The sequence below is a fragment of the Scyliorhinus canicula genome, chromosome 3, assembly GCF_902713615.1.
Source record: "Scyliorhinus canicula chromosome 3, sScyCan1.1, whole genome shotgun sequence".
NCBI classification, from domain to species: Eukaryota; Metazoa; Chordata; class Chondrichthyes; order Carcharhiniformes; family Scyliorhinidae; genus Scyliorhinus; species Scyliorhinus canicula.
Window position 1 is genome coordinate 90,558,215 of NC_052148.1, and position 18,359 is coordinate 90,576,573.

Here is an 18,359-nt window from a genome sequence, read left to right on the forward strand (position 1 = left end):
GCAGCCTTTTAAAATATATATATCGTTCGTATGTCTCATTGACTTGCTTTTTTGCAATGAGTATTTTTCCAATACTCAGGGAAAGTCCCAGAGGATTGGAAAATCGCTGTTGTAACCCCCCTGTTCAAGAAGGGAACAAGAAAAAAGATGGAAAATTATAGGCCAATTAGCCTAACCTCGGTTGTTGGCAAAATTCTAGAATCCATCGTTAAGGATGAGATTTCTAAATTCGTGGAAGTGCAGGGTCGGATTAGGACAAGTCAGCATGGATTTAGTAAGGGGAGGTCGTGCCTGATAAACCTGTTAGAGTTCTTTGAAGAGATAACAAATAGGTTAGACCAAGGAGAGCCAATGGATGTTATCTATCTTGACGTCCAAAAGGCCTTTGACAAGGTGCCTCACGGGAGACTGCTGAGTAAAATAAGGGCCCATGGTATTCGAGGCAAGGTACTAACATGGATTGACAATTGGCTGTCAGACAGAAGGCAGAGAGTTGGGATAAAAGGTTCTTTTTCGGAATGGCAACCGGTGACAAGTGGTGTCCCGCAGGGTTCAGTGTTGGGGCCACAGCTGTTCTCTTTATATATTAACGATCTAGATGACGGGACTGGGGGCATTCTGGCCAAGTTTGCCGATGATACAAAGATAGGTGGAGGGGCAGGTAGTATTGAGGAGGTGGGGAGGCTGCAGAAAGATTTAGACAGTTTAGGAGAATGGTCCAAGAAGTGGCTGATGAAATTCAACGTGGGCAAGTGCGAGGTCTTGCGCTTTGGAAAAAAGAATAGAGGCATGGACTATTTTCTAAACGGTGACAAAATTCATAATGCTAAAGTGCAAAGGGACTTGGGAGTCCTAGCCCAGGATTCTCTAAAGGTAAACTTGCAGGTTGAGTCCGTAATTAAGAAAGCAAATGTAATGTTGTCATTTATCTCAAGAGGCTTGGAATATGTGGAGTCTGCACGTCCTCCCCCTGTGTGTGTGGGTTTCCTCCGGGTGCTCCGGTTTCCTCCCACAGTCCAAAGATGTGCGGGTTAGGTGGATTGGCCATGCTAAATTGCCCGTAGTGTCCTAATAAAAGTAAGGTTAAGGGGGGGGTTGTTGGGTTACGGGTATAGGGTGGATATGTGGGTTTGAGTAGGGTGATCATGGCTCGGCACAACATTGAGGGCCGAAGGGCCTGTTCTGTGCTGTACTGTTCTATGTTCTATGTTCTATGTTCTATAAAAGCAGGGATGTACTTCTGAGGCTTTATAAAGCACTAGTTAGGCCCCATTTAGAATACTTTGAGCAATTTTGGGCCCCATACCTCAGGAAGGACATACTGGCACTGGAGCGGGTCCAGCGGAGATTCACACGGATGATCCCAGGAATGGTAGGCCTAACATACGATGAACGTCTGAGGATCGTGGGATTATATTCATTGGAGTTTAGGAGGTTGAGGGGAGATCTAATAGAAACGTACAAGATAATGAATGGCTTGGATAGGATGGATGTAGGGTTGTTTCCATTAGCAGGGGAGACTAGGACGCGGGGGCACAGCCTTAGAATAAAAGGGAGTCACTTTAGAACAGAGATGAGGAGAAATTTCTTCAGCCAGAGAGTGGTAGGTCTGTGGAATTCATTGCCACAGAGGGCGGTGGAGGCCGGGACATTGAGTGTCTTTAAGACAGAAATTGATAAATTCTTGATTTCTCGAGGAATTAAGGGCTATGGGGAGAGAGCGGGTAAATGGAGTTGAAATCAACCATGATTGAATGGTGGAGTGGACTCGATGGGCCGAATGGCCTTACTTCCACTCCTATGTCTTATGGTCTAATACCCGTACATACTTCTTTTTATCCTCACTGTCCGTGAATTCAAAAGAATTGAAAACTTCTGATGCCTGCGGACCTGTCAGATTCAGGAGGAGGGCAATTTTTCTGTGATCAGGAGCTGATTCTAGTGCAGAGGCAAATAGAAAAATTTCAAATTGTTGCTAGAAACTTTTCCAGTTCAAGCTAAGTTTACCGGACATTTTGAAGTGTTCTGGTTTCTTCAGACCTTCCATGTTGCTCGTGGTATTTTCTTACTCATTTTGAGATTTGTCTCGCAGTGCGATTTTTCTTTATTCTTCTAAGTTGAATTTTCTTTCTACTCACACTGCTTACTGTCTAGGAATACACTTCCTGGTAACATGTGGTGTTCTTTGTGATTCTGTTGTCAGGATGTAATGCGTAGTGTTCACAAAGACACTAGAAGCTAAGTTCTTCAATGAAGCTAATTTTATTTACACTACTTAAATAATGTTCAACACTTATTCCTACAGTAAACAATAGATTATATTAAACTACACTCAACTAACACTGTCTCTATATTCTAACAGTAGCTGTATTCTATCCTCTCTTGATCTATGCACATTACCCAGTCTCATCTCCTCCAGTCCACTCTCTCCCAGAAGGCTAAGAGTCAGTGCCTTTTATAGCACTACCTCCACCACCATCTAGTTGCTAATTGTAACATGACATTAACTCTTTACATACTGAACATTTCTATAATGTCACAGCCGTTTTAGAAAAGAGATGAGCAAAATCTTTTTATCTGAGAGTAATAATAATCGTTTTTTATGTCACAAGTAGGGCTACCTTAACACTGCAATGAAGTTACTGTGAAAATCTGCTAGTCACCACACTCCGGCGCCAGCTTGGGTACACAGAGGGAGAATTTGTAATGTCTATTTCACCTAACAAGCATGTCTTTTGGGACTTGTGGGAGGAAACCGGAGAACCCAGAGGAGACCCACACAGACACGGGGAAAACATGCAGACTCCACACAGACAGTAACCCAAGCCGGGAATCAAACCTGGGTCCCTGGCACTGTGAAGCAACAATGCTAACCACTGTTTTACCGTGCCGCCCATTAACTTTGGAACTCTTTGCGTTAGAAGGTGGTAGAGGCGGGGTCATTCATTTTTTTTAAGGCAGCAGTAGCTAGATTCTTTTTCAGCAAGGGAATCAAACGTTATGAGGGATGGATGGGAATATGGAATTCGAAATATAAACAGATAAATATGATCTTATTGAATGACAGAGCAGGCTCATGGGGCTCAGTAATCTACTTCTGTTCCTATTTCATATGTGTGTATCTTCGTAGTACATCTTTGTGACTTAGATAAGAATTGTTTAGGTACCATGGCAGGGGAAGGATTGGAGGGACTCCAACATGCAGTTCTGGAAATGATGGTTACAGATTTGGGAGGTGATAACACACTCAATGATTTTGAGGGGAATGGGAGATTGGAAACAAAGTGATCAAGGATTGGCATATTCAGGAAAGAGGTGATGACAGCAGATTTGAAGGAGAGACGGTCATCACCTGAAGAGAGAAAGACTTCGGCAATATCAGATTAATGGAAAGGAAGGGAAGCTCCTGACACATCTTCATTTTAAAATCCTGTTTACCTGTAATATATTGCAGCTTTGACAAAGGTCTATTCCTCAAACATTAATCATTTATGTCTCCATAGATGCCACATGACCGGCTGGCTGTTTCTGACATTTTCTGTTTCAACATCAAACATTGGTATTCAAAGCATTTAACAAAAAGTTTTTGACCAAAATATTTTGTTAATTCTTTGACAAATGACAAATGATATTCTTGCTCCACTTACTCATGATGTCATTGTAGCTCTTCGGATTCCCCAGAGACATTGTTGACAGGGTGACTGGGCAGCTGGTCTGTTTTCAAGCAATAGCAAAATAGAATTAGCACACATTAGCTTGTGTACAAGCCATCGGCCTTTAGCAGAGAAATGAAGAACTGAAAATAAGTGCCCCCAAAAAAGCAAAGAATCAAAACATTAAAAATTCAAATGTTGAGGTTTTCACCGTCTTTAATGAATACGTGTATGTAAAATACTCTGGGGTAATTTTGTGAGGTTTCACTTTCAGCATAAATACTGTGCCACCTCTTCTCATACAAGGACTTTACTTGTTGAGTAACTTGTCGGCCCAAATATTTTCTTTTCACTGATAACAAGCACTTCATGTATAAACATGGTTACAGTATGGTCAGCAACAAGTGTTTTATTTACAGAGCAACAGACCAAAGATTTTTCATGATCCTACACATTTATATATGTATATATATTAGGTCTTTTGAGCACAGTGCATGAAGGAAAGTCAGATCTCCACATCTACGTAGGAAGCAGGCCACTTTTCCATCCACTTAAATTAATGGACAAAAGATCATCTGGACTCCCTTACAGCCGTACACTTTTTGGCACCTGACATTCCTCTGTACAATGGCTATTGATGGGCTAGTCACCATTGCTATGAATCTATCAGTGATTGTAGTACTGAATGCTTTTCTCCTACATTACCTGTTTTCCTGGCACATTATATAAAGTTTAATGTTTTCAAGCTACATCGTAATTATTTTCTACTTTTAACATATAGCTACATTGCATCAGGTAAACCCAAATTCCAGTCTATGGATTAATCTCCAAATCCATCCTGTCATGACCCCTCAGGGATGTTAATGTTTCAATCAAGTGGCCTCTTACTCTTCTAAACACCAGCGGATACAGGTCGAGCCTGTCAAACCTTTACTCTCAAGACTACCAGCCTAATCCTGGTATTAGTCAAGTAAACCTTCTTTGAATGGCTTCCAATGCATTTACATATTTCCTTAAATAAGGAGACCAATACTGATCACAGTACGCACCAGTGCCTTATATAACTGAAGCATGACCTCTCTGCTATTATGTTCAGTTCCCTCGCAATAAACAATAACATTCCATTAGCTTTTCTAATTACTTGCTGTACCACTACTGTGATACCATTATTCAGTGTCACTACTATTTTAAAATTTGTATTATACTTCTGGGATCATATACTGATGCATTGAGGCATTAATACATTGAAATTGAAGGATCTCTATTGTTAAGAATAGAGCAAATTAATACTTTAAAAATTTAAATTTACAGTTTGTAATAGGTGTGGTACTGTTACAGTGCTCCATGTTATTATCCATTAAATCAGATAGCCAAGTTCAGACCCTGTACAGGTGCAGCTAAACATGGGAATCTGGAAGCTGCCCTGCATCTCCACAGGCTACATTATAGCAGTATCTCACCAGCTAACTTGGCATTGAAATCCACATAAAGGTGTTAAGTTGAGGTATCTATGCGTAGTTATCTACCAAACATGGCTGAAAAGTTGGGCATGTACATCAGCCAGTGTAACTTAATTTTTAACGGCATGATAAATTATAATTATTACCAAACAACTTCGTTGGTACGAAAATTTAGTTTCGGACGTGTGGAGCCTCATTCCTTCAAAATGTAATTTGTGTCAAAAAAATATTTTTTCTTTACTTTTTCTTTCTGTCCGTTTCATCTGCCTCACTCTCAATTCTAACTTTCCCTCTCTATATTTTGCTTTTCCTGTAGGGTTTAAATCTTGTTCCTGGTTCAGACACTTTACTCAGTGAAGATTCTCAGTCTGATTGGTTGACGTACTATGCCAATGCTTACCGGGCTCACGCATGCCACAGATCCCACGTAGAGGTTGTCACGCTGGATCAGACTTCTGATGACAACAAGTCTCAAAATCCCACAGAAACTCTGTGGGTAACTTGCAATGTAGTCAATGGTGAGTGGCCCTTTTTCGCCGTTGACCTAAAAATCCAATGCTGTTATTCCCCTTTCAGGTGCTCTGATATCCATAACTCCCATAACAAGAACATGAGCTGCTCTTTAATTATCACAGCCAACACTGTCCTTGAATAAACTGCTCCGAAATATATGAGAACCCATGCCCCAGGTTGAATCCTGCAACAGTTTTTCCTCTCTACCCTTTTGCAAAATGGTTCACCTCTTATTTGACCTCCCATAGTGGGCTCAGTTGAGATGGGGAGCACAATGCACAGGGAATTATAGGCAGAACTCAAGCCAACCATTCTATGACAGAAGTGTCAATTTTCAAAAATGCTCTGCCACTATTGCACACAAATCACTCACAGACATGCAGCAGTTAACTGTCAGCACAGCTGAAGAAAAAAAAAATCACCTGTAATTTGGCAGCTCAAACTTAGGAGAAAAGAAACAAACCTTCACACTACAGGGTGGATTTATAATAGTTTGCACTTGTCGAGCTGTACAATGCTGATAAGATCCTTGGTATTCGAATCACATACCGTTTCTTGTATAAGGGCTACTGTTCAATGCAAATCATTCATAAAAGCCACTTGAATCGTCAAGTAGAGTTAAAAATAAATTAGTTATGTTTTGCAGTTGTTCAGCAGGTCAAAAAATTGTAATTGAACAATTGTTTTGTGATCTTAAAGGCCCAGTTCGTTTTATTTATTTTAAGTTCAGTTCAATGCACAAATATTCTTCCTGAGGTATTTAACATGTGCCATAAATTGGACTGTTTGAATTTATTTTGATATAATTAAGCTAATGTACCATTAACCATGGGCTGGTAGATCTCCCTGTACTCCATTGACCACCTCCGTACATCCTATTTCCAGATTAGGTACAGAGACAGCTGCTACACTGAGTTTATCGTACTTGTCCCTTTATCATGGGCTTCTAAGTAATGACACACTGGGTCCTCGAGTGGGAAAGTCAATTCATTCTTCCAACGTCCTGTATCAGAATGGATAAGAGCTTTGACACACATTTCTATGAATAAGCTTTCAATCTCATCTGTGCTGTCAAGGGGAAGAGCCTGTGGAGGTCAGACACTTCCCCACAAGGCGAGAAGATCAGATCATGACACCCTTGTGCAGTAGCTGGTTATGGAGTGACATTTGCAAAGTGTCCTTTCTTCTGTCCCTCAGCACAAGGCATCCAAGTGTGAGAATAGGAGAAAATCATTAGTAAATGCTTATTTGAAAAACACGACTTAACCTTTAAAGGAGAAATAACATTTTTGATGAGTATCTTCTCTCTAAGTCCTCTTTCTCGAGATTATATTTTTCCCTAAATTAGAGTACTAATTGGAATTTTGTTTTTAATGACAAGAGGACAAATCGTCCTGGATTAATGGTTGCCAGGTATCAATTTGCCTATTGCAGATCAGATAAAAGGTTTGTTTGTTGTTGTTTGCAATGTTTCAATATGTACTCAGTAGCACCAAAGTGCAATATAACAATGGATTTTAAACACCAAACTCTTTAAAAGGTTAGGAATGATATTTGAGTCAACTATCTCTTATGTTCAATCAAATAATGCGACTGCATTGCCGAAACACTTAAGCTAAGCTTCTTCCAATAGCGTTATGCCAATTTAACATTTAAAAGAAAATAATCCTGATGATTACTTCACTTTTCTTTGACTGTCTTGGAATGTAAATAATTAGTCATTTTTTTCCCCCACAGCTACAAATAAATAGTCTGGGCAATTCCATCTTTTAAAGTAGCACCTATATTCAATATTAAATCTGATATGGAGAAACAAACCTTAAGCTATCTTTTAAGGCAAGCATTAACTTTTTCCAAATAATCTAAATTGCTTTAAGACACAGTGCTCAGTGCTCGGAGGGTTACATCAGGTCATATATTTTTGCAGAAGCTTTTAACTCTGCGTCTCGCATTTCTACAGAATAGTAGTCATCCATTTAAAGATATTTTCTACAGCTATTTGACAGTCTATATGGGCAATGATTTATGTGGGTCTTGCACAGAAACAAAAAATGAAGAAGCCCGACACCGATTTAACTGAAAGCTGGTGCTGCATCATAAACAGAGTCATTTTACTCGGCGCTGTCAAAGCTGGGCAGAATTTACAGCACCCCCAGACTCTTAGGCCTGCAGGCAAGTTGGTGACAGAGAAAATCTCAGACTTCCCCAAACTTTGTTTTCTCTCCTTCGTAAAATGTTGCTACAAAGTAACTTTCGTGTCAAGGGTCCAGGGAATCACAGCTGTTAATAATCTCCCACTGAAGAGTGAACACATATTTTTAAAAATATTCATTATAAAGGGCAAGGACTGTAAATCTAAAATATACCAGCAAGTGGGCTGAAGGATAATTTTGCAATATCCTGAGTGTTTTGCTTTCTCATGCTTAAACAAAAGGGCACATGACAGTACCAGGTTGCATTCATGAAGGAATAGAGTCAAAACAGATTGTATTGTTCCTGTATAGGCCATTAGTCTGGCCACCTAATCAGGAGAGACTTTCTTTTTCATTCTTAAAGAGTTACAGATGCAAACAAAGAAACTCATAGAAAAAAAAGAATAAGGAGGAATGCTGAGTAAATGGGTTGATCGATCAGATATGGATGGAATGACTGGATCTAATGACATTTTCCTGTTCAGAAAAATAGTTTTGTTCTTAGTGCTTTTAATGCATAGAAGGCAAAACTTACTTCATTAGCGTTCATACATTTTGTCCACAGAACATGGCACTGATTTGTGTAAAGTCAGATTACTTCACAGAGCAGTCGAACACAAGGCAAGATGTAAACCAAGCAGCACCTTTGTTAGTATTCACCCTGTTGATCTATACTCTGACCGAGCTGGCGCAGTGCCTTTTGAAAGCGGCAAAGGATGCGGAAAGCAAACTGCAGTAGTTAGCGAATTGGTGATTGAAGAGTAATACGGATGGCAGGTTAGTAGACTGATTACAGGACCGCATTGACTGCCAATCAGGCTCCCTTCCCTCAATTATCTGTCACTGCACAGGGGCCATCCTTTACAACTCAATTATGAACTTACATCTATTTTATAGAAAGGTTATTTTCATCTCAGATATTTAGGGAGGTTATGGCATGGATTTGATAGATTCCCAGATTAGATTGGGGTACGCCATTACATTTATTTGTGAGGTACACTGGATTGATCGGTTGGCCTCTGAATTGTTCCACCCAACGCCAAACAAGATCGTATGAACAAGTTATGTGAACACTGCGCTGTGCTCAATTCAGTAATAGAAGCTTATTTTGAGGAAAACTTATTTGTTTTCTAGCAACTGACAAACATGAAAACAAATGGGAAGCGGGAAATACGCCTCTTTAGATACTATCGCTAACTTTGAAAATTTGGGCAATCGGCACTAGGGATCTAGGGTTGGATTCTCCATTCTGGAGATGAAGTACTCCACCAGTGGAGAATCGTGACTGATCTAGGCTGGCGCGAGGAGTGGGGCCCAAGTGAGATTGTCTCGCCTTTGCCACACTAAATTGTGCATGGGGATAGCTCACCGGTTTCGGTCAGAATCCTTGTAACAGGCATTGATTTTGAGTGCGTGGCCCGATACCAAGATCAGCCCCTCCCATCACCACAATGAAAATCCTGCCCCCTCCAGTGACAAGTAAAGGCATCCTCCCACCTCCACACGGGAATAATCGGTCGTCCCCCACCTCCACAGCACGTACCAAGGATGACCTAACCCTTGCCTTGCCATCAGAGACACCCCCATCAGAAGCCCCATCAGACTGCGCATCAGATCCCCAAACAGAGTACCCCAACAGAGAATCCCAACAGAGACCCCCATCAGTCACCCCTGCCTGTAAGCTGAAGAATAGTCCAGGCAGTGGAGTGAAAAATCACTGCATTTTCACTTACCCTTCCCTAATATCTGCTGCCTCAGACACAAGTGTTTAAAGCAATAGCTGTAACAAGTGTCCTCAAAAGCCAAGTACAATTCAATGGGCTTCAAATCCCTTGACAAGCTTTGAAATGCAAATCTTCCATTCAATTTCACGACAGCAATGCATTGTATTAACCAGTGATTGGCAGTTTTAATACTCGAGAGATGGTGCTTGGTGATTGTTTATCTCTCTTTCCCTTTATGCTTTAATGCATCTCTGCTACCCTGCTTTGATGCTAACCATACTGTTTATAAGCATTCTTACTATGATTGACAGCTCCTCACCACATCAAAAGCAGCTACGTACTTTCACTTCTTCTTTTTCACAGCAGAAAGTATTTTGTTGCTTTTGATGTGATGTGGAGCTGTCAATGGACTTCTGATAGATTTTGGGGGTACCTCAGTTATGCACTGACCCCTTGACCCATTGCAGGGTTCAAGGCTACATTTGGGAAAACTTGCACCAAATTCCACCGGGAAGATTTCCTGCTGTGGAAGTTTGTGCATAATGGCGAGGGTGGAGACTCGGGCTTCTAATCTGTTAATCCACTCACTATTGTTCACTGCATGTTCACTATTCATCGGTTCTGAATCAATAACTGTGGGTAATGGAATGATGCTGCTGGAATAATGTAGGAATTGCTATCCTTTTGATGCAGATTGAGAATCTTTAACCCATTACATTTGCAGAAAGACCACAGGCGGGATTCTCCATCAGCGGGATCCTCCGCTTCGCTGGCAGTGCACTCACACTAATGGATTTGCCGACAGTGTGGTGGTGCCCCCTGGGACGGAGGATCCCGCTGCCGGCGGCGGGGGTGTGCTGCACCAGAAAACGAGTGCAGTGGGACAGAGAATCCCACCCCACATTTCTTTACCTTGCAGAAAGAGCAAGAATGCACAAAATCATTGCTGGATTTTTTTATTATATGATACAATGGACAGGATTCTCTGCTGGTGGGATTCTCCGTTCCACCAGCGGCGCACCCACACTGATGGGTTTCCTGGTGCCAGGAACGGCGAATCCCGCTACCAGCGAGGGTGCGCCATTGAGGAACACACAGCAGGTGGACCGGAGAACCCCGCCCAATGACTTAGCAGAAATTCTCTGGCCATTGAGATTCTCTTTCCCCGCAGGCAGCGCACCCCCCGCTGGAGTGGGGTGGCTTCAGAGGGAAATCCCATTCACAAGCAGCAGGAATAGAGAATCTCACCACCAGCAAACAGTGCATTGCCGAGAAACAAGCAGCTGGGGAACCGGAGAATCCAGCTCTTTGATTCCCCGCTCCTTCACTCCGGCTGGATTCCTGATCCTGCTACAGTGAATGGAGATTTGGCTTTGAACCAAATTCTCTGTTCTCACTGGCAGCAGTAGTGAGGCAGACTTGCAATGGAGAATCCTGCCCATGATAACAGGGCAGCAGAAAAAAGTGGGTGCAGGTGAGCTCTGCCACAGAATTGGATATCTAAGACTTCATTACCCCAAATGTGTAAATGCAGTGTGTGACTGCACCACCAAGTGGGAGGGGAACAGATGAGGATTTTTTTTCTTCTAATGTCTGAAAGAATCATTTCTGACTTGCAGCCTTTATTTACATAACTTCTATTCTACAAAAATTCTGGTGAATAAAGGTGGCAGGATTCAATCTTCCAAAAATGTATAAATGTATGCCCTTTCAAGTAACCTCAATGGTTTTTGACTTCATGAATAGATCAGCAAATTCCACTGCTAACTTCATGGGAATTCATTTTCCCATCCGCGGGAATGGTCTACGAGGCCTGCTCTGTCATTCTGCAGGCTTGACCAAACCTAACCCATTGTTGCCGGCTCCATTAAATCCTGGTCCTCTCTTTCTCCCCACAGCTCCTACCTGACCTTCCGAATATTTCCAGCATTTTATATTTTCATTTTAAATTAATTAATTTTTTTTTCTTAATTATTTTTTAAATGGCAGCCTTAAGAAAGTGCATATATGTTTCTCAGAACAGCTCCAAGGACATTAGTGTTTACTTATTGAACATTAATTTCCCTTTCAGAAGCCTTAATGAAAGCTCACATCTCTCCTTAAATTTAATGTTAAAATAATTAGACAATTGAATTCATAGAATCATAGAATTTACAGTGCAGGAGAAGGCCATTTGGCCCATCGAGTCTGCACCGGCTCTTGGGAAGAACACCCTACCCAAGCCCACACCTCCACCCTATCCCCATAACCCAGTAGCCCCACCCAACATTGAGGGCAATTTTGGACACTAAGGACAATTTATCATGGCGAATCCACTTAACCTACACATCTTTGGACTGTGGGAGGAAACCGGAGCGCCCGGAGGAAACCCACGCACACACGGGGAGAAAGTGAAGACTCCGCACAGACAGTGACCCAAGCTGGGAATCGAACCTGGGACCTTAGAGCTGTGAAGCAATTGTACTAACCACTATGCTACCGTGCTGCATATTCTAGGTCCCATTTCTCTCTAGATCAGCAATGATAGATGTCACACTTGTCATTAGCCTCACGTGTACTGTTTTTTGTTGTGTCTTTTTATTTGTAGATAGATGGTGGTACAAGTGTGAAATAAAGACATCAGACACTTTTAGTTTTTTTCTTTTAGAATCATAGAATGGTTGCTTGGTAGTGCAGAAACATAGAAACATAGAAAATAGGTGCAGGAGCAGGCCATTCGGCCCTTCAAGCCTGCAGCACCATTCAATATGTTCATAGCTCATCATGCAAATTCAGTATCCCACTCCTGCTTTCTATCCATACCCCTTGATCCCATTAGCCGCAAGGGCCACCTCCAGCTCCCTCTTGAATATATCCAACAAACTGGCCCCAACAGCTTTCTGTGGTAGAGAATTCCACAAGTTCACAACTCTCTGAGAGAAGAAGTTCTTCCTCATCTCAGTCCTGAATGGCTTATCCCTTATTCTTAGGCTGTGACCCCTAGTTCTGGATGTTCCCAACATCTGGAACATTCTTCCCGCATCTAGCCTGTCCAGCCCCATCAGGATTTAATATGTTTCTATGAGATTCCCCTCTCTTTCTTCTAAACTCCAGTGAATACAAGCCCAGCCATTCCAATCTTGCTTCATATGTCAGTCCTGCCATCCCAGGAGTTAGTCTGGTGAACCTTCACTGAACATCCTCAATAGCAAGAATGTCCTTCCTCAAACTCGGACACCAAAACTTCACACAATACTCAAGGTGTGGCCTCACCAAGGCCCTGTATAACTGCAGCAAGACATCCCAACTCCTATACTCAAATCCTCTGGCTATGAAGGCCAGCATGGCATTAATTTTCCTCACCATCTGCTGTACCTGCATGCCAACTGTCAGTGACTGTTCCAACATAACAACCAGGCCTTATTGCACTTCTCCTTTTCCTAAACTTCCACCATTCAGATAATTATTTGCCTTTCTGTTTTTGCTACCAAAGTGGCTGCCCACATTATATTGCATTTGCCAAGTATTTCCCCACTCAGCCACTCTGTCCAAGTCACCCTGCAACCTCTTTGCATCTTCCTCACAGCACACACTGCCACCCAACTTGGTGTCATCAGAAAATTTGGAGATATTGCATGCAATTATTTTGTCCAAATCATTCATGTATATTGTGAACAACTGTGGCCCCAGCACTGAACCCTGTGGTACCCCACTAGTCACTGCCTGCCACTCTGAAAAGGACATATTTACTCCCACTCTCTGCTTCCTGTCTGCCAACCAGTTCTCTATCCACCCAATACCCCAATACCATGAGCTTTAACTTTGCTCACTAATCTCTTGTATATTGCTGAAAAAGAAACAGCTGTTGAAGATTTTCATCTTGCACTCACCAGGACAAAAGCAGAAATGCAAAAGAATGCCTGCCGTTCTTAATGTCAAATCTAAAATCGTATCCATTAGACCCACTACCAAGCATGACCATGCAGCCATGCTCAAAAGCAAATTTAAAAACAGTTAGATTTTTGTAAGGGTAACAAGGTGCATTGTGGTGTGTATGATAGGATACGTCCTCCTGGTTCACTGCGTCCGTGCATGTACGGGTTGTCCAAGGCACACAAAAGCAATGCGCTATTGCACACTGTTCTGGAAAATACAGAAAAGGTGTCATTTGAAACATTAAAGTCTGGCAATATCTGGTCTGAGAGGGTACAGGGAAAGAATAAACATTTTAAATAAGACACTTACCATGCCCCTTTAAGCCCTGTAGCCCATCCCCTATCGGAGGCCCCGATCTTTCCCGCCAAAAAGTAGCAAGTGCGGGCTCCTCCTTCCTCCCACCCAGGAGGTAGCAGCCATCAGGAGAGCAGAACACGAGGGAGCAGCAGCTGGAGAGGTCAGAACGGAGCACAGAGGAAGGAGGACAGAAAACAGAGAACCAGCATCAGGAGAGAAGAGGAGAGAGAGAGAGAACTCGGTCATGGGAAAAGCAAGGCAAGCAACCGAGTATAAACTGTAATAGATTTAAAGAAGGCTAGGATTTAAAGTTAAAATGCTAAGGTGGGTCTGAAGGTCCCTACAACCAACCAGACAGCATCCAAAATCACTAATCTTTTTACCTTTCTGTAAAGAAAGTGTTTGCAACTTTAAAAAAAAGTATAATAATAAAAATAACTTAACCTGAAAAAGTGGTTATTAGCTTACTTCACTTCCTTAATAACGCAGGACCCAGGACATCGATGCTATTAAGGGGTAAGTAGGTAAAATTCTTCGGTGAAGGTATGGGTTATACCGGGGGTTAACTTGAAAAGATAGTTTGACCTGAATAGCACCCACAGAAGCCTGCATCGGAGTCAGGGAGTGAGAATCCCTGTTCACCATTTAGAATATTGGCCCTTTTCGGTATAGGGGGAATTCTAAGAAGAGTGGTGAATTTACAAAAACATGGCGCCCAACGTGGGGCCTAGAATATTAGAAGTTTCTAGGTAAAGTGGGGCTAGAATATTAGAAGTTTCTAGTTCCCAAGAACTAGTTGGGATATTAGAAGTTTCTAACCGGCACAAAGGCTAGAATATTAGAAGTTTCTAGTCTATGTGTGAGTCAAACTTTACCTGCCGAGTTTAGTTTGGAAAGTCATGTGTGATTGGCTTTTGTAAGGATATTCTGTGGAATGAGGGGACTGAAGCTCAGGTTGGGTGTGAAAATCAGTAGACTAGAAGATACTGACCCTGAGAAAAGTCTGCAAGACATTTTGGTGACAGCACTAAAATCTTGCATCCATTACTGGTAAAAGAGGCCAAAGAATAAATCATCCTCAGAGTAAGGCAGATTGTGCGGAAATTTTCTGGAAAATAGGGACGCTTATCTTCAGAAACCAATAACCAATCGACCCTTAACTAAAACAGGAAGATAGTGTCTTGGTCAGCCTTGGATAGGGCCCAGAAAGGGTACTTATCCTTAATTTTAGAGTGCACCTGAAAGGGACAACCAGGAACAGAAGTAAAAAATCCGAAAAATGGCAATTAGGGTAATTCTCTTGCCCTGGAATACAGTCAAGAGAGATGTAGCAATGAAACAGGAATGGAAGAAATTAAAAGAGCAAAAGAAATCCTGGAAAAGAGAGATGTATCCAGACGGAGATATCTCCTTCTTTGTTAGAGTGCCCAAAGCCCTGCAATATACAGATCCAGTAGGGATCCTTAAAGCACTTTGTAAGTTTGCATTTGAAAAGCAAGCTGAATCACTAATCTTGTTCGGACACAGACAGAAGCATGCAGCTGCTCAAGTGGGCAAAGTGTGCTCCAAACTGATTAAAATCATTGACGAAGAAAACATGAAAGAAATAATACAGATCCCTAGTGAACACAAAAGTAACTCTGAAGTGGCAAACAAATATATAAAACAACTGCAGAAAAATGAAACATTAGAAATGGAAAATGACGAGGAATCAGTCCTAGAATCAGATAGCACAGTAAAAACAGTAGGGTTTCAAACAAATGTGCCAAGTAAAAGTGCAGATGAATGGGAACAGACGAGACTCTTAAAAAAATTATACATAGGAGGAAAGCAGATCCACTTAGTGGAAGGAGACTTTACAAATGCCCAAAAGGACGTACAAGTTAATCCTTCCAATAGAAAAGGGAAATTAGGGGCAGGAATTTCAGGGGTATTGGCTCATAGATACAATCCGGAGCTACAGCTAAAAATGGATAAGGAGGTAGTTCTAAGAGGAGAATTTAAAGAAGGGATAGTTAGAGCCACAACTCTGAGCCATGGGACAATGATTATACATGTGGTATCACTAAACAATTCCGGACAGCAGTATGGTATCATGGAGGAGACAGAAGTAAATCAAGCGAACATGGAAGGGATCCTGAGACTTAGTGCAGGGAGAGATATAGATATGACAGTATTAGGAGACGGAATATACAAAAATAACTCAAGGGAATCTCTGAGAGCAATAATAAAGACATGTGCATTAACCCCTCCAGTTAGGGCAGGTCAGATAATTAGGATTTGGCGAGAGCAATGGCCACAATTCCTTTTAGACACAGCAGGAACAAGACAGCAATCTGAATTTCAATTCAACCAAATGCCAGCACCCCTGTTAGAGATAGAAAAAACATGTCCCGGTGCTTCAGATAGCCAAGAGAATTCGGACCCCTTTGAAAATTTCCCAAAGGGATACAATTTTCCATACCCAGATCCAAGTCCGTTTCAGGAAGAAAATTGGCCTCGGCAATCTGCCACACATAAAAAAGGAGCTTTTATCGATTATTTCTTTGAAACACAAGAAAGTGAAGAGGAACAAAGCCTAGTTGGGATTATTGCGCCTCCTGCGCTGGGACAGGAAGAATTATCCTCATCAGAGAATGAGGAAATATTAAAACCAAGGAGAAGAATAGGGAATAGAAAAAATTCTAAACCATTAGAAATAGGGGATTATAGTGATTACTGGAAACAACAACAACCTTCCACTTATCGACCAATAAATAAGGATTTACCGTATTATATGTATAATCCAGAAGCAAAAATGGTACACCATAGAGATCAGGAAGGATGGGAAAGAGAGGTTACATCTAGGGGACTTAAAATAGGAGAAATATTAGGAGGAAGTCAACAAATTGATTCTACGAAATTACTGGAATTACCAAACGTTACCCCCAAAGCTAAAATTTGGCAAATGAGCAAAGGGTATGACAGTTTTGGAAGAGCCATGAGTAGAGTAAGGAACAGCACAGAAACACAAGGCCAGATAATAGCAGCATTAAGACCACAAGAAAGGATACAGATTCTTCCAAGACCCCGAATAACTGCTCCTACTCCTATGGATAGGGCAAGTTATGCTCCACGAGATAGCCAAGTACCAATTGCAATGTTTGAAGAATATATAGAACCGGTGGAAGATTTTGTACAACATGGTACCCCCTATTTTGAGGAAGAACCGGTACAACGACAGATACATTTCTCAGAATATAGGAAACGAGATAGAGGTGCCCCTTTAAGAACACCATGCCCCAGAAGTGAGAAAGTAGTTCAGTCATTTACACCAGGTCCAGAGGAAGGACAGGGAGGTATGGTACCGTATAAAATAGTAGCAGCAGTAATGAAGACAGCAGGCCCAAAGAAACATGGGGAGAGTAGAATTGAGTATTCACAGAGGTTAAAATAGTTAGCGAAGAAAATGGGGGCATCAGGAGGATCCACCAAATTGATTGATTTGCATACAGTGGGAGAAATAGTTACAGGCGAAGTCTCAGATTTAATAAATGAGTTAGATTTGGGAAATGAGAGAGCTAACTTAATGAAAGAAATGACAGAGGCAGCATATGCAGGGGAACACCTCACAACATATGTCGACCGAATATATGAGGTTAATAAGGAAGAGGGGGTCGATGTAGTCAGATTCCTGAGGGAATTAGGACCCAAGATTCCAGGAGGAAATAGCCTCTCAACAATACTGTTAACGACCTCCAGAAGAGAAATAGGAAGAGAACTGGTGAAATTTGATTTGGCAGGCAAAGCATTTAAGGATAAACACACAAAAGGGGAACAAAAAAGAGTAGCAGCTGCCCAAAATAATGTTTCAACACAAAATGCTCAGATTAGACCACCAAACCGACAGATACCCGACAAATCGGAACAAAATCTAGCCCAACCAGCAATGCCACAACATGGGTATAATCTGCGGTCACAAGGGCCACCTCCACCACAAAATCTAGATTACTTACCAAGGGAACAATTCCTAGCCCTCAGTCGGGAGGAAAGAGACAGATTCATTGGGGAGAGGAGAAGAAGAGCAGCTGGTCAGGGGAGGATTGAGCAAGGTAGATATCAACCACCAGAATGGTATTCGGGACCCTCGCGAGGGGGATTCCGAGGAAGAGGCAGAGGAGGCCCCGGTATATATTGAAAGGATTCGGCTTCTCCCCTTAAACAGGCTATCCAAAATCAAACAACAGAAACAGACAAAGGAGAATTAGTAGTAGTATACAAGGGGGAAAGATTTATAGTGGACACAGGGGCTGAGATATCAATGATAAGGGAAGAAGCTGGAAATCTGACAGGAAAAGAATACATAGTAGAAGGAGCATTAGGGAATAAGGATATTAGACCAGAAATTAGATTGGGAGAATTACTGGCAATATCAGGAACTGAGAATCTGATGGCAGGGAAAGATTTAATAAAAATAGATACTGGAAAAATAAGGATATTAAAACCAATTGATAACATGGAGGAAATAAGGAAACAGAAAGAGAAAAGTATTTTAAATGACGAAGCTTGGAAGAAGATGGAAGAAGTATTAATGGGAGCAAACCTAGCGATAGGTAAGAATGACAC

General features: G+C 41.7%; 1 long non-coding RNA gene across 1 annotated transcript in view; it reads left to right on the forward strand.

Moving 5' to 3' along the window:
• LOC119962788 overlaps positions 1 to 8,589 on the forward strand; it is a 43,225-nt gene extending 34,636 nt beyond the window's left edge. Inside the window, exons 5-6 of the long non-coding RNA XR_005459965.1 lie at positions 5,430 to 5,631; positions 8,384 to 8,589. This is a non-coding gene — a long non-coding RNA (uncharacterized LOC119962788). The remainder of the gene's footprint in view (positions 1 to 5,429; positions 5,632 to 8,383) is intronic.
• Positions 8,590 to 18,359: the final 9,770 nt, after the last annotated feature.